Here is a 14,514-nt window from a genome sequence, read left to right on the forward strand (position 1 = left end):
AATATTTCCTCATGTATCTGTTAGCTACCTGAGTGTCTTCTTTAGTGAAGTGTCTGTTCATATCTTTTGCCCATTTTTTAATTGGGTTATTTGTCTTTTTGTAGTTGAGTTTTTGCAGTATCATGAAGATTTTAGACATCAGGCGCTGATCGGAAATGTCATAGCTAAAAACTTTTTCCCAGTCTGTAGGTAATCTTTTTACTCTTTTGGTGAAGTCTTTGGATGAGCATAGGTGTTTGATTTTCAGGAGCTCCTGGTTATCTAGTTTTCCTTCTGCATTCTTAACAATGTTTTGTATACTGTTTATGCCATGTATTAGGGCTCCTAACGTTGTCCCTATTTTTTCTTCCATGATCTTTATTGTTTTAGGTTTTATGTCTAGGTCTTTGATCCACTTTGAGCTCATTTTTGTGCATGGAGGGAGGTATGGGCCTTGTTTCATTTTTTTGCAGATGAATATCCAGTTATGCCAGCACCGTTTGTTAAGGAGACTGTCTTTTCCCATGTAACTGTTTTGGGACCTTTGTCAAATATCAGCTGCTCATATGTGGTTGGATTTATGTCTGGATTCTCAATTCTGTTCCATTGGTCTATGTATCTGTTGTTGTACCAGTACCAGGCTGTTTTGACTACTGTGGCAGTGTAATAGGTTCTAAAATCAGGTGAAGTAAGGCTTCTCACTTTGTTCTTCTTTTTCAGTAATGTCTTATTTATCCAGGGCCTTTTTTCCTTCCATATGAAGTTGGTGATTTGTTTCTCCATCTCATTAAAGAATGTCATTGGGATGTGGATCGGAATTGCATTAAATGTATAGATCGCTTTTGGTAGAATAAAAACCCATGGTAGAATAGACATTTTTATAATGTTAAGTCTTCCTATCCATGAGCAAGGTATGTTTTTCCACTTATTTAAGTCTCTTTTGGTTTCTTGCAGAAGTGTACTGTAGTTTTCTTTGTGTAAGTCTTTTCCATCTCTGGTAAGATTTATTCCTAAGTATTTGATCTTCTTGGGGGCTACTGTAAATGGCATTGATTTGGTGATTTCCTATTCGATGTTCTTTTTGTTGCAGTAGAGGAATCCAACAGGTTTTTGTATGTTTATCTTGTATCCTGATACTCTGCTGAACTCTTCTATTAGTTTCAGTAGTTTTCTTGCGGATTCCTTAGGGTTTTCTGTGTATAAGATCACATCATCTGCAAATAGAGATGCTTTTACTTCCTTGCCAATCTGGATGCCCTTTATTTCTTTATCTAGCCTAACTGCTCTAGCTAAGACCTCCAACACAATGTTGGATAAGAGTGGTGATAAAGGGCATCCTTGTCTGGTTCCCGATCTCAATGGGAATGCTTTCAGGCTCTGACCATTTAGGATGATGTTGGCTGTTGGCTTTGTATAAACAAAAAACAGGCTTTGTATAAATGCCCTTTATTATGTTGAGGAATTTTCCTTCTATTCCTACTTTGCTGAGAGTTTTTATCATGAATCGGTGTTGGACTTTGTCAAATGCCTTTTGTGCATCAATTGATAAAATCATGTGATTCTTGTCTTTTATTTATGTGGTGGACTAATTAATTGTTTTTCTAATGTTGAACTATCCCTGCATACCTGGTATGAATCCCACATGGTCATGGTGAATTATTTTTTTGATATGTTGTTGAATTCGGTTGGCAAGAATTTTGTTGAGGGTTTTTGCATCTACTTTCATGATGGATATAGGTCTATATCCTTTTCTTTTCTTGTGATGTCTTTACCTGGTTTTGGTATCAGGGATATGATGGCCTCATAGAATGATTTTGGTAGTATTCTGTCCTTTTCTATGCTCTGAAATAACTTTAGTAGTAGTGGTGTTAATTCTTCTCTGAAAGTTTGATAGAACTCTGCAGTGAAGCTTCCTGGACCAGGGCTTTTTTTTGTTGGGAGTTTTTTGATTACCTTTTCAATCTCTTCTTTTGTTATGGGTCTATTTAGTTGTTCTACCTCTGTTTGTGTTAGTTTAGGTAGGTGGTGTGTTTCTAGGAATTCATCCATTTCTTCTAGGTTTTCAAATTTGTTAGAGTACAATTCTTCACACTAATCTGATATGATTATTTAATTTCAGTTGGGTCTGTTGTAATATCGCCCATCTCATTTCTTTTTTGGGTTATTTGCTTCCTCTCCTGTTTTTCTTTTGTCGGTTTGGCCAGTGGTTTATCAATTTTGTTGATTTTTTCAAGAAACCAGCTTTTGGTCTTGTTAATTCTTTCTATTGTTTTCCTGTTTTCAATTGCATTTAGTTCAGCTCTAATTTTTATGATTTGTTTTCTTCTGGTGCCTGTGGGTTTCTCTTGTTACTCTCTTTCTTTTTGTTCAAGTTGTAGGGATAATTCTTTGATTTTGGCCCTTTCTTCTTTTTGGATGTGTGCATTTATTGATATAAATTGGCCTCTGAGCACCACTTTTGCTGTGTCCCAAAGGTTCTGATAGGAAATGTTTTCATTCTCATTGGATTGTCTGAATTTCTTTATTCCATCCTTAATGTCTTCTATAACCCAGTCTTTTTTGAGTAGGGTGTTGTTGAGTTTCCAAGTGTTTGATTTCTTTTCCCTGCTTTTCCTGTTATTGATTTCCACTTTTATGGCCTTATGGTCAGAAAAGATGCTTTGTTATATTTCAACGTTTTGGATTCTGCTGAGGCTTGCTTTGTGACCTAATATGTGGCCTATTCTAGAGAATGTTCCATGTGCACTAGAAAAGAAAGCATACTTGGTTGCTGTTGGGTGGAGTGCTCTGTATATGTCTATGAGGTCAAGTTGGTTGATTGTGGCATTTAAATCTTCCGTGTCTTTATTGATCTTCTTTCTGGACGTCCTGTCCTTCACTGAAAGTGGTGTGTTGAAGTCTTCTACTGTTATTGTGGAGCTGTCTATCTCACTTTTCAATGCTGATAGAGTTTGTTTTGTGTATCTTGCAGCCCTGTCATTGGGTGCATAAATATTTAATATGGTTGTATCTTCTTGGTGTATTGTCCCTTTAATCATTATATAGTGCCCTTCCTTATCCTTTCTGATGAATTTAACTTAAAGTCTATTTTGTCTGAAATTAATATTGCCACTCCTGCTCTTTTTTGATTGTTGTTTGCTTGATATAATTTTTCCATCCTTTGAATTTTAATTTGTTTGTGTCTCTAAGTCTAAGGTGTGTCTCTTGTAGGAAGCATATAGATGGATCTTGTTCTTTAATCCATTCTGCCACTCTCTGTCTCTTTATTGGTGCATTTAGTCCATTCACATTCAGCGTAATTATGGATGGGTATGAATTTAGTGCTATCATTCTGATGTCTTTTTTTGTGTGTTGTTGACAGTTTCTTTTTCCCACTTAATTTTATGTGCTGAGTTGATTATATATTGTCCTTTCCTCATATTTGTTGTTGATTTTGTTTTTGCTGAGTCTCTATTTTTGTCTTGTATTTTATTTTGATGAGTAGGATAGTTTGTCTCCTTTGTGGTTACGTTATTATTCACACCTATTTTTCTAAATTTCAACCTAACTTATATTTCTTTGTATCGCTGTATATTCCTCTCCATATGGAAGGTCTATGATTACATTTCTTAGTCCCTCTTTATTATTTTAACGTTGTCTTCTTTTATATAATAACATCGCTGTTACCTTGTTTTGAGCTTTTTTTTTTATAATCTTGCTTTGTTTTTTTGGATTTCCCTGTCTGGGTTGATTTCTGGTTGCTTTGCCCAGTGTTCTAGTCTTGGGGTGATACCTGATATTACTGATTTTCTAACCAAAGAACACCCTTTAGTATTTCTTGTAGTTTTGGTTTGGTTTTTATGAATTTCCTCAACTTGTATTTATCTGGAAATGTCTTAATTGCACTTTCATATATAAGAGACAGTTTTGATGGATATAGGATTCTTGGCAGGCAATTTTTTTCCTTCAATTTTTTAAATATGTCATCCCATTGCCTTCTTGCCAGCATGGGTTCTGCCGAGTAGTCCGAGCTTTTTCTTATTGGCTCTCCTTTGTAGGTGACTTTTCATTTATCCCTCTCTGCTCTTAAAATTATCTTTGTCTTTGATTTTGGCAAGTTTGATTATAATATGTCTTGGTGAGTTTCTTTTAAGATCCACCTTGTGTGGAGTTCGATGAGCGTTTTGGATAGATATTTTCTCATTTTTCATGATATCAGGGAAGTTTTCTGCCGACGAATCTTCAACAATTCTCTCTGTATTTTCTGTTATCCCTCCCTGTTCTGGTACTCCAATCGCTCGTAGGTTATTTCTCTTGATAGAGTCCCTCATGATTCTTAATGTTTCTTCATTTTTTAAAATTCTTTTATCTGACTTTTCTTCAAATATATTAGTGCCAAGTGATTTATCTTCGAGTTCAGAAATTCTAGCTTCTACTTGCTGAACTCTGCTCCTCTGACTTTCTATTGAGTTGTCTAATGCTGTAATTTTATTGTTAACCTTCTGAATTTTTGATTGCTGTCTGTCTATGGATTTGTCCAGCTTTATTAAACTTTTCATTATGTTCCTGAATAATCTTTGTAATTTCTTCAATTGCTTGATCTGTGTGATCCTTGGCTTGTTCTGTGTATTGCCTCATTTCCTTCCTGATGTCTTGAAGGGTTCTGTATACTAAACTTTTTATTCTGCCTCTGGTGATTCCAGGAATGCACTTTCATCTAGAAGACCCCTGTATTCTTTGTTTTGAGAGTCTGTTGAGGTGATCATGGTCTGTTCCTTTTTGTGACTTGATATTGACTGTTGTCTCTGAGCCATCTATAAGTTATTGTATTAGGTTATGCTTGCTTACTGTGTCATAGCTTCTTGCTTTGTTTTGTTTTGGTATACCCCTATGTTGCTAGAGTGAGCTAGCTTATTTTCACCTTTGGAGCTCTGACATCCTGTCCCCAGCTGGCTAGAGCTGTTATCAGGTATATCAGTCTAGGAGTCCATTCAGTTTTCTTATATGAATTCAGCTCAGGTTTCCAGGTAGCTGATCATCAAGTGTGTGGTGCAGGCTCTGTCTTAGAGGCGTAGAGGTGATTGGCGTATATACCAGTATCTGATTGCAGCAGGGGGTCATGCTCTGAACAAGGCAGGGGGCTGAGAACTGACCCCCAAGTGTCTCTGAGGAAAGCACATCCCTGTTCCCTAGAGTGTGCATGTGAGGGGGGTTCTGCAGACAGACCACGGGCACCCAATGTTTTTGGTTGTAAGGACTGGGAGGTCCCAGTTGTCTTCGGACCCCTGTCATGGTCGGCTGGGTGACCAAGTGCTTTTAAATATACAATTCAGTGGCACTTATTATCTGAACAGCATTGTGCAACAGTCACCACTACTTATTTCCCAAACTCTTTCATGGCCTGAACTGAAACTCTGTACCCATTAAGCAGTAGCTCTCCATTCTCCCCTTCCCCAAGTCTTTGTAGCTGATAATCTACTTTCTGTATCTATGTACATGCCTATTCCAGACATTCATATAAGTTGGATTATATAATACTTGTTCTTTCATCTGGTTTATTTCACACAACATAACGTTTTTAAGGTTCATCCATGTTGTAGAATGTATCTGAACTCTGTTTCTCTTTATGGCTGGACAATATTCCATTGTGTTTATATGCCACATTTTGTCTATCTCCTCTACATTTTATGACTACAGTCTAACAAATAAGGCCTCTTCTAGCTGCAAGAGAGTCTGGTTTTGTTGTAAATGAAAAATGGGGTTCTGATACTAGGAAAGAAGGAAAGAACAAATATTGGAGAATCAGCATTCTCTGACACAGTTGTCTTATCTTCATTTTTTATCTGTAAAAAAAAGTAGAAATCAGTGTATTAGCCAAAGTCATGGTTAAGAAGTGGAGGTATCAGGAGTAGGACACAGACCTATCTGGCTTCATAGCCAAGTCTCTTTTCATTTTGTGGCACTGACTGTCAACAGAACATGTTCCTCTCCCACAGCTGGGAAGACGGCTGGTGGCAGCTTCTTGAACCAGAAAAGTCAGGGTTCAAGAGGCTGTGCCCTGACGCCAAGGGATGTTACCTGGTTCTCATTCTCTTAAATGGACAAAGTTAGATTCTGGCCCACGTATCATTTTTCACCTTCAAAATAGTCATGATTTTTATTCATTGACTGAGCAATTTTACTTCTAGGAATTTGGTGTATGGAAAGAATTAAAATGGCTGTGAAGATTTATGTACTAGGGTGTTCACTGAAGCTTTATTTATAATGGTAGAAAATTGAAAACAACCAAAATACCCAAGAAGGGAAATTGGTTAAATTCCGAAATACTGGAACACCCATATGGTGGAACACATTGCAACCATTAGAAATCGTGTTCTTCTAGAATATTTAAGGACATGCATGATGGAGCTCATAATTTATGTTAAAAAGATTAAAAATAGCAATCACTATGATATCATTTTGGTAATATATGAATATCGAGGCAGATAAAGGAACCTGGAAGAATAAGAAAACAGTTGTTCTTTTATAGATGGCAGGATTATTATACTTTTTTATTTATGCTTTTCTGAACTTTCTAACTTTCTATATTAAATGTGCATTGCTTTTGTAATCAGAAAAAGCTCACAAGTCTCATCTGAAAATATGCTTGCTCCTTAGTATAACAGTTTTTGTTATTCTCAAGATGACTGGCTTGGATGTTCAGCACTGTCAAAGTGTTAACATGAAGAAGGTTACAACAGATTGACTTCAATAAATATTTATTGAATTCCAGTTGTCTGTAAGCCACTGTGCTGGGAATTGGGGGAGTGATTTGCAGGAAGAATGTGAGCAACAAAGATGAACAAACCGTGCTCCCTGTCCCAGTGAGGTCACTCTAAGAAAGGACCATGCTTGGGAGGTGATCGTGATAGTGAAGAGTGTCAGGCCCTTGGGTGGTGACACCAAGGCAGAAAGGAGCCATTCTGTTTTATAATCTGAGGCTGTGTTTAGGATTGCAATAGAAGTGTAATCTCATTATTACACATTTTTCATCTGTCTAGGTGCAAGGTATAGCATATTCAAACTGTGAAAAGCTTGGGTTATTCATCAGCAGAGCTACCCACCTGGTCTCCCCAGGTGAGAGAACCTTTCCAAGTAAGATAGCCATCTTGAACTTCAGACTACCTAAAGATAATAATGACAACAAAAAATGAAAGAATGACTAAACGCATTAATGGATTAAATATTGTATTCTATACAATTAATTATCATTTAGGCAAAAAATAAATTGGTCCGTGTTCTAATCCTGGTACCTGCATATATCAAGATTTTGACAAAAAAAAATTCTTTTTAGTTAGAATTGCTGAAAATGATAAGCTTAGTTTGGGGACTATTATAATGAAATGTGCAAAGAGCTGGAGATAGGAAACCAAAAGGGAAGAACATGCTAAGCATTTCTCAAGCCGAAAGAACTGAAGAAAAAATTCAAGCCTTCAGTTACAGTATTGAAAGATTCCACATGGAAAGTATTGACTGACGCAGGAAGTATCAGAAGAAGATGGAAGGAATACACAGTCACTGTATTGAAAAGAACTGGTTGATGTTCAGCCATTTCAGGAGGTAGCATATAATCAACAACCAGCGCTACTGAAGGAAGAAGTCCAAGCTGCACTGAAGACATTGGCTAAAAGCAAGTTTCCAGGAATAGACAGAATATCAATTGAGATGTTTCAACAAATGGGTACAACACTGGAGTCACTCTCTCATCTATGCCAACAAATTTGGAAGACAGCTACCTGGCCAAGCAACTGGAAGAGATCCATATTTGTGCCCATTCCAAAAAAAGGTAATACAACAGAATGCAGAATTATCAAATAATATCATTAATATCACATCCAAGTAAAATTTTGCTGAAGATAATTCAAGAACAGTTACAGTGGTACATTGACAGGAACTGTCAGAAATTCAAGCTGAATTCAGAAAAGGGTGTGGAATAAGGGCTATCATTGCGGATGTTAGAAGGATCTTGGCTGAAAGTAGAGAATACCAAAAAGATGTTTACCTGTGTTTTATTGGCTATGCTAAGGCATTCGACTCTGTGGATCATAACAAATTATGGATAACATTGTGAAGAATGGGAATTCCAGTACATTTAATTGTGCTCATGTTGAACCTGTATATAGACCAAGAGGCAGTTGTTCGAACAGAGACAGGGGATATTGCATGGTTTAAAATCAGGAGAAGTGGCATCAGGGTTGTATCCTTTCACCATACTTATTCAATCTGTATGCTGAGCAACTAATATGAGAAGCTAGACTCTATGAAGAAGAACGCAGCATCAGGATTGGAGGAAGGCTCATTAACAACCTGAGATACACAGATGACACAACCTTGTTTGCTGAAAGCAAAGAGGACTTGAAGCACTTAATGATGAAGATCAAAGACTACAGCCTTCAGTATGGATTATGCCTCAATACAAAGAAAACAAAAATCTTCACAACTGGACCAATAAGCAACATCATGATAAATGGAAAAAACATTGAACTTGTCAAGGATTTCATTTTACTTGTATCCACCCTCAACACCCATGGAAGAAGCAGTCAAGAAATCAAAAGATGCATTATGTCTGGCAAATCTGCTGCAAAAGGCCTTTGAAGTGTCAAATGGAAAAATGTCATTTGGAGGACTAAGGTGTGCCTGGCCCAAGCCATGATATTTTGAATCACCTCATATACATGTGAAAGCTGAACAACAAATAAGGAAGACCAAAGAAGAATTGATGCCTTTGAATTATGGTATTATTGAAGAATATTGAATATACCATGGACTGAAGAAGAATGAGCAAGTCTGCCTTGGAAGAAGCACAGCCAGAGTGTTCCTTGGAAGGGAGGACTGTCTCACATATACACATTATTAGGAGGGACCAGTCCCTGGAGAAGGATATCATGCTTGGTAAGGTAGAGGGTCAGCAAAAAAGAGGAAGACCCAAGATGAAATGCATTGACACAGTGTCCGCAACAATGGGCTCAAACATAGCAACAATTGTGAGGATGGCGCAGGTTGGGCAGTGGTTTATTCTGTTGTATGTAGGGTTGCTATGAGTTGGAACCCACTTGAGAGCTCCTAACAAAAACAACCACAGTTTGGGCATGGAGTCTCTAGGTAGTGCTTGGCATGGAGTCTCTAGGTTATGTGCTTGGCTCCTAACTGAAAGTTGGAGGTTCAAGTTGTTAAAACAAAAATCGTATTAAGCGAATAATAGAAATTGATTGAAGTTTATTTAATACATGATTTGCAAGTCAGGGTAACATTTTGAGTAGGGAGTTAAAAATGTTCCAGAAAGGAAAGAACTTCCAAAGATTCTCATACCCATCTTTCTGATGCTGCCATGGAAACAGGGCAAAAATGGGTGTTTATATAATAATTTACCCTAAACCACAGATTCTAGTCTGACCTTGGAGTTTCTGTTTCTTGAAATTGACTGCACATAGATAATTCTTCAAAGGAGCCTAATACCCAAGGCAAAACGGTCTTTGCTAGTTTATCTAGACTATTGTTTGATTCAAAGGTGACTTTATGAAACCGGTTTCTTCAAGGCTCAATGTTCAAAAGATCATCTTAGGGCAATGGTCTGGGTGAGTTACCCCAACTCCATGAACACACAAAATCTCAATTCCAGGAAAATTAAAACTCTGTTTCTCAAAGCCCACTTAGAGGAGGCTTAGAAGAAAGGCCTGATAGTTTACTTCCAAAAAACAAGCCACTGAAAACAGTACTACTCTGACACCTAACAAGACACACCGCTCTGACACATGGGGCCACCATGAGTAGGAACCCACTGGACAGCAACTGGTAACTGATGAAGTTTAGGTACAAGAACAGGTTGTGTTAGAATCCAGTCCATATTTAGCCTTTTCTGAGTGCACCAGAGTTTGTTCTGTGGGCGTCACATGGCTCTGCCCTCACCCCAGGTCTGTGCACTTGATGTGGCCAGGACTTTAGAGCCAGCTGTAGGAAGTCCATATCCTCTGCTTATGAAATTGTTTCAAATTCACATTAAGGGTCAAATCTTTAACAAACATGTTCTTAGGGAGATGTGACTTTCCCCCACACACTCTTCATATTACAACCTGGGAATGACTTCTTTCTTTACTTTCTTAGTCCTGCATCTTTCCCTTTCTCCTTCTCTCTAAGTATTTTCTGGGTATTTTGTCCACAGCTTTTGTAATTTTGCATTATGCTTTAGTAATGGGAGGGGTCTTAACCCTCAGTTGTTCAGATGGGTGATTAAATTTCTAACTGGGTGGGAGTGACAAGGATTCAGATGATGAGGAGTGGCATCATTCATCCTGTGGAAGGCTCCTACATCCTGCCTGACCACAAGAGTAGGGGGTGGGGCAGGTGGTGAAAAAGGGATGGTGGGGCTTCCCATGTCAAGGAGATGACACGTTGACCACACATTTCCTTTTCTAGATTTTTTTTTTAAAACATGATCTGGTGTCAGGAAACATCACACCTGGTCTAGCACACCTGTCTTTTAAAATTATTCTTTAGAACAATTTAGCCAACTCACTGCCCTGCTCAATCCGTTTTTCCTCTAGAAATAAATCGAACCCCCTTTCAACCCTTCCCTTGCTGCTTTCTTCCGGGAAATTAGACCATATGTTTTCTTGGCTTGGAGTAGCTATCCTTGAGTTCTCTTTTGCAACAGATGAGCAGCTTCTAACAACCCTCGAAGTACAGGAGAGGTCCAGGCATCTAAGTGAGTCCAAGGGACAGGAAGGCAACGTGGTGAGAACTGAGGTGCAAATGTAACCTGTCCTCCTGTGAGAGCCTTAGTGTACGGTGCAGGCTGATTGCATTTTAGGGCTTTTCCATTTACACTCATTAGCCGCAGGAGCAGGCTCCATCATTATGGGATGCTCATTTGCAGCAATATTACCAAGCCCAGGGCATTCAAATGGATATCCCGGTTATCCTCAGGTAGTTTTTTCATCTGTAAGATGGGGAAATTACCTTACAGGATCGTTACGATGGTCTGCATAGTGGCCCTTAGGAGGCTCTACTGTAATGAAACAAACTGTAATCCTGTCTGTTCAAGTAAAATGCAGTCTGTTTATTTGTTTTAATAAAGCTCTACTTCTACACAGGGCTAACTGAATCACAACAGTTGGACCCAGAGCCATCATAGAAATTGTGCAGGACAGGGCAGCATTTTGTTGTGTCGTGCTTGGGGTCACCAGGAGCCAGGGCCTACTCCAAGGCAGCTGACAATTATTGCAAGTTTGATACTCAGCGAAGTCAATATTTTATTGTTTTGTGGTAGAAATTGGCTTGTTTCTTATGCTAAAATGAAACTCTGTTTTGACTGGAGCTCAGGAATGCAAGTGGAAAGGCATGGTGGTTAGTCTTTGGAGTCTTTTTACTCTTTTCTACCACTTAGGAGAAGTAGGATCTAGACAAGCTAATCAAACTTTGTATTTCAGGTTCTTCATATGCAAAATGTGTTTTCATCACTTTTTTCTTTTTTACCCATGACCAACCAGTAAACCATCTGCCTTGGAGTCAGCTCTGACTCCTGGTGACCCCACGTGTGTCAGAGTAGGGTTGTGCTCCGTAAGGTTCTCAACAGCGGATTTTTTTGGAAGTAGATCACCAGGCTTTTCTTTTGAGACACTTCTGGGTGGGTTTAGGTCTTCAACCTTTTGGTTAGCAGTGGACCTTGTTAACCATTTGTACCACCCAAGGACTCCTTTCCCCATGAGCCAGGGTTTTGCTGTACCAAACTATTTCAGGTGAGAATAATTCTGAGCTTCCCCTACTTCTGAGTTTCATTCAGAGGCTTGGCAGAACCCGAGCATTCACAGTGAAGGCTGCAACCCCAAGTCCAGGGGTTCAGACGGCCCCTCGAGGCCATCTGCCCTCAGGGGGCAAATAATCATCCTGAAAATTAACTTGAAACTAATGATGGCTTGTGGTTGGGTGGGTCTATATTTGAACAGGTAAAACATAGTCTTAACAGCTCAGGGATTAAAAAAACAAAAAACAAGGTGTTCGGCAAGCCATTGATCATTATCATTTTGTGTTGTCCTTTTTTTTTTTTTTATCCTTGGGTAAAGGATAAAGAACATTCAAGTTTCCTGTAAGTCATTCTAAATCAGAAGGGGGGAAGGAAACGAGAAAGGAGGGGCTTCAGGAGGAAATGTTCCAAGTTAATTTTGTTGGAAAAGTCAGCACATGGCCTCCCAGAGGACCATGTGGCTCCAATCAGAGCATGGTGGCTGTTAGCACTTTGTTTTTTCTGAGCTGAGCTGCTTTTCTGTTAGTGTGGGTACGTTTGGCATGACACTGTTCCAAAGCATTTGCTTGAGACATTTCAAACACAGCAATTTAATGAGTGGCAATAAAAATATCTTTACTCAAGCAATGTATTTGGTTATTTGTATAGTATGTATGTGCATTCATATTTTGTGGCTTTCTGTATGTGAAATGATTTGAGTTCCCAGTGTAATTGCAGGAACATGCACCATGGAGAAGTCACTAGGAAAAAAAGACTGAGGCTGCCATTATAACATTGCTACAGATGGCTAATGCTTTAAAAATCACACTCCCTTGTATTTAAAAGTTGCATTTTTGAGACACTGTTGGGCCCAACATATGTTTTTTGAAATGCCAGTTCAGACAAATACCCAATTACCCATAGGTTTCCTCATCAGTGGTGAAGCTGTGTATTTTTCTTCTAGCACATCTGTTCAACTTTCGTTATATTTTTGTACTGTGAATTGATTGTTTTGATATATATAGATATATATGTATATGGATGTATATATATATATAATGTTAGGGGAAGGGGAATAATGTATTTTTATTTAATTCTAAAAAAGTGGGGTAGATTTTTTGGAAATTATCATATATAGACAAAGATTTCATTGTACTTGCACAACTCATTATCAAATCCAATGATTTTACCTCCGAAATCTTTTTAATGTCTCTTCACATGACTTCATCTCTTCTGTCATCCAGGCAATTCTCATTTCTTGGGTTCCCTTCTAAATGGTCTCCCTTTTTCAACTCTTACCCACTGTAAACAGAGTCCCTTAAAAAAAAAAAAATACTAAAAGGGATATCTGATTTTGTAGCTCCACCACTTAAAATCCTTCCATAGCTCCTTCTTACTATTAAAATCAAAACTAAATCCTACTTATGTTCTACAAGATTCCATGTCACGCTGGTCCGGCAGACCTACTCAGCTGTACTTTGGGCTATTTCCCCTCTCACATTTCATGTCCTGGGCATGGTGGCTTTAGTGTGCTGAATGTTTGTGTGCTTTCACCTAAAGGCTATTACTCTTCCTTCTGGAATCTCTCTTTTTCTTCACCTAATTATTTCTTCCTCGCCCTTTGAGAGTCAGTTTGATATCACTTATTTCCAAGAGCACTTAAGTGTTTACCCTCCTATTTGGTTTTGTGGGCTTACACTTCATCATAGAATGTATCAAAATTATAATCAATAACTTATATAATTAACTGTTTAATGATTGTGTATCTGCTGGAATATAAGCCCCAGGTATGCAGAGAGCATTGTCTTATCCACCTGTATATTATTTGCCCATCACAATTCCTTGTATTAGCAGATACTTTATTTTGTTGAATATTGAATGAAAATAAAGAAAAAAAATTGTTCAAGAGTAGCAAAAGATCTGCAGTACCAGTTAAAGAAACATAACAAAACTATAATTATTAAAACAATGTATTGCTTTTACTGGAACAGAAAAAAATATCAATGCAACAGATATAAAACCCAGAAACAAACCCTAGTATAGATAAAAATTTGGTACCTGACAAAGGTAATGTATCAAATTATTAGGTAAAATAGAATATATTTACTATACTGTGTTGGTGAAGAATATTGAATATACTATGGACTGCTAGAAGAACAAACAGATCTGTCTTGGAAGAAGTACAAGCAGAATGCTCCTTAGAAGCAAGGATGGCGAGATTTTGTCTTACGTACTTTGGACATGTTATCAGGAGGGACCAGTCCCTGAAGAAGAACATCATGCTTGGTAAGCAGAGTGTCAGGGAAAAAGAGGAAGACCACCAACAAGATGGATTGACACAGTGACTGCAGCAATGGGCTTGAACATAGTAACGATTATGAGGATGGCACAGGACGGGGCATTGTTTCATTCTGTTGTACATAGGATCACTATGAGTTTGAACTGACTCGATGGCACCTAAAAACAACAACATGGTTCTAGGACAATTGATTAACTCTTCGGATTAAAAAGGAAATGCAGAACTTTATTCCCTGTATAACAAAATAAATTCCAAATAAGACAAAATAGTGTTTCTTAAATGTGTTCAAATGAACACTGCTCTGTGGGTTGTTGATATGGTTAACATGAACAAATAGTTTTATGTCTACATAAGCTGGGAAAGGCCAAATTAAACAGGTTTCTTTTCTGCAAAAATTCTAAAAATGATATTATATTGTGAATTCACAAGCTGCCTTATAATGCAGCTTTTAGCATAATTACATGGAACTATTTTTTTCCCCAAAGTATAGCACCAATTT

General features: G+C 38.0%; 1 long non-coding RNA gene across 1 annotated transcript in view; it reads right to left on the reverse strand.

The window, feature by feature from the left end:
* Window positions 1-413: 413 nt before the first annotated feature.
* Window positions 414-14,514, reverse strand: part of LOC111748027 (uncharacterized) — a 40,854-nt gene continuing 26,753 nt past the window's right edge. The window contains exons 2-3 of the long non-coding RNA XR_002783963.2: window positions 7,062-7,122; window positions 414-5,801 (exon numbers count right to left, since the gene is read on the reverse strand). This is a non-coding gene — a long non-coding RNA (uncharacterized LOC111748027). The remainder of the gene's footprint in view (window positions 5,802-7,061; window positions 7,123-14,514) is intronic.

This window comes from Loxodonta africana, chromosome 4 (genome assembly GCF_030014295.1).
Source record: "Loxodonta africana isolate mLoxAfr1 chromosome 4, mLoxAfr1.hap2, whole genome shotgun sequence".
NCBI classification, from domain to species: Eukaryota; Metazoa; Chordata; class Mammalia; order Proboscidea; family Elephantidae; genus Loxodonta; species Loxodonta africana.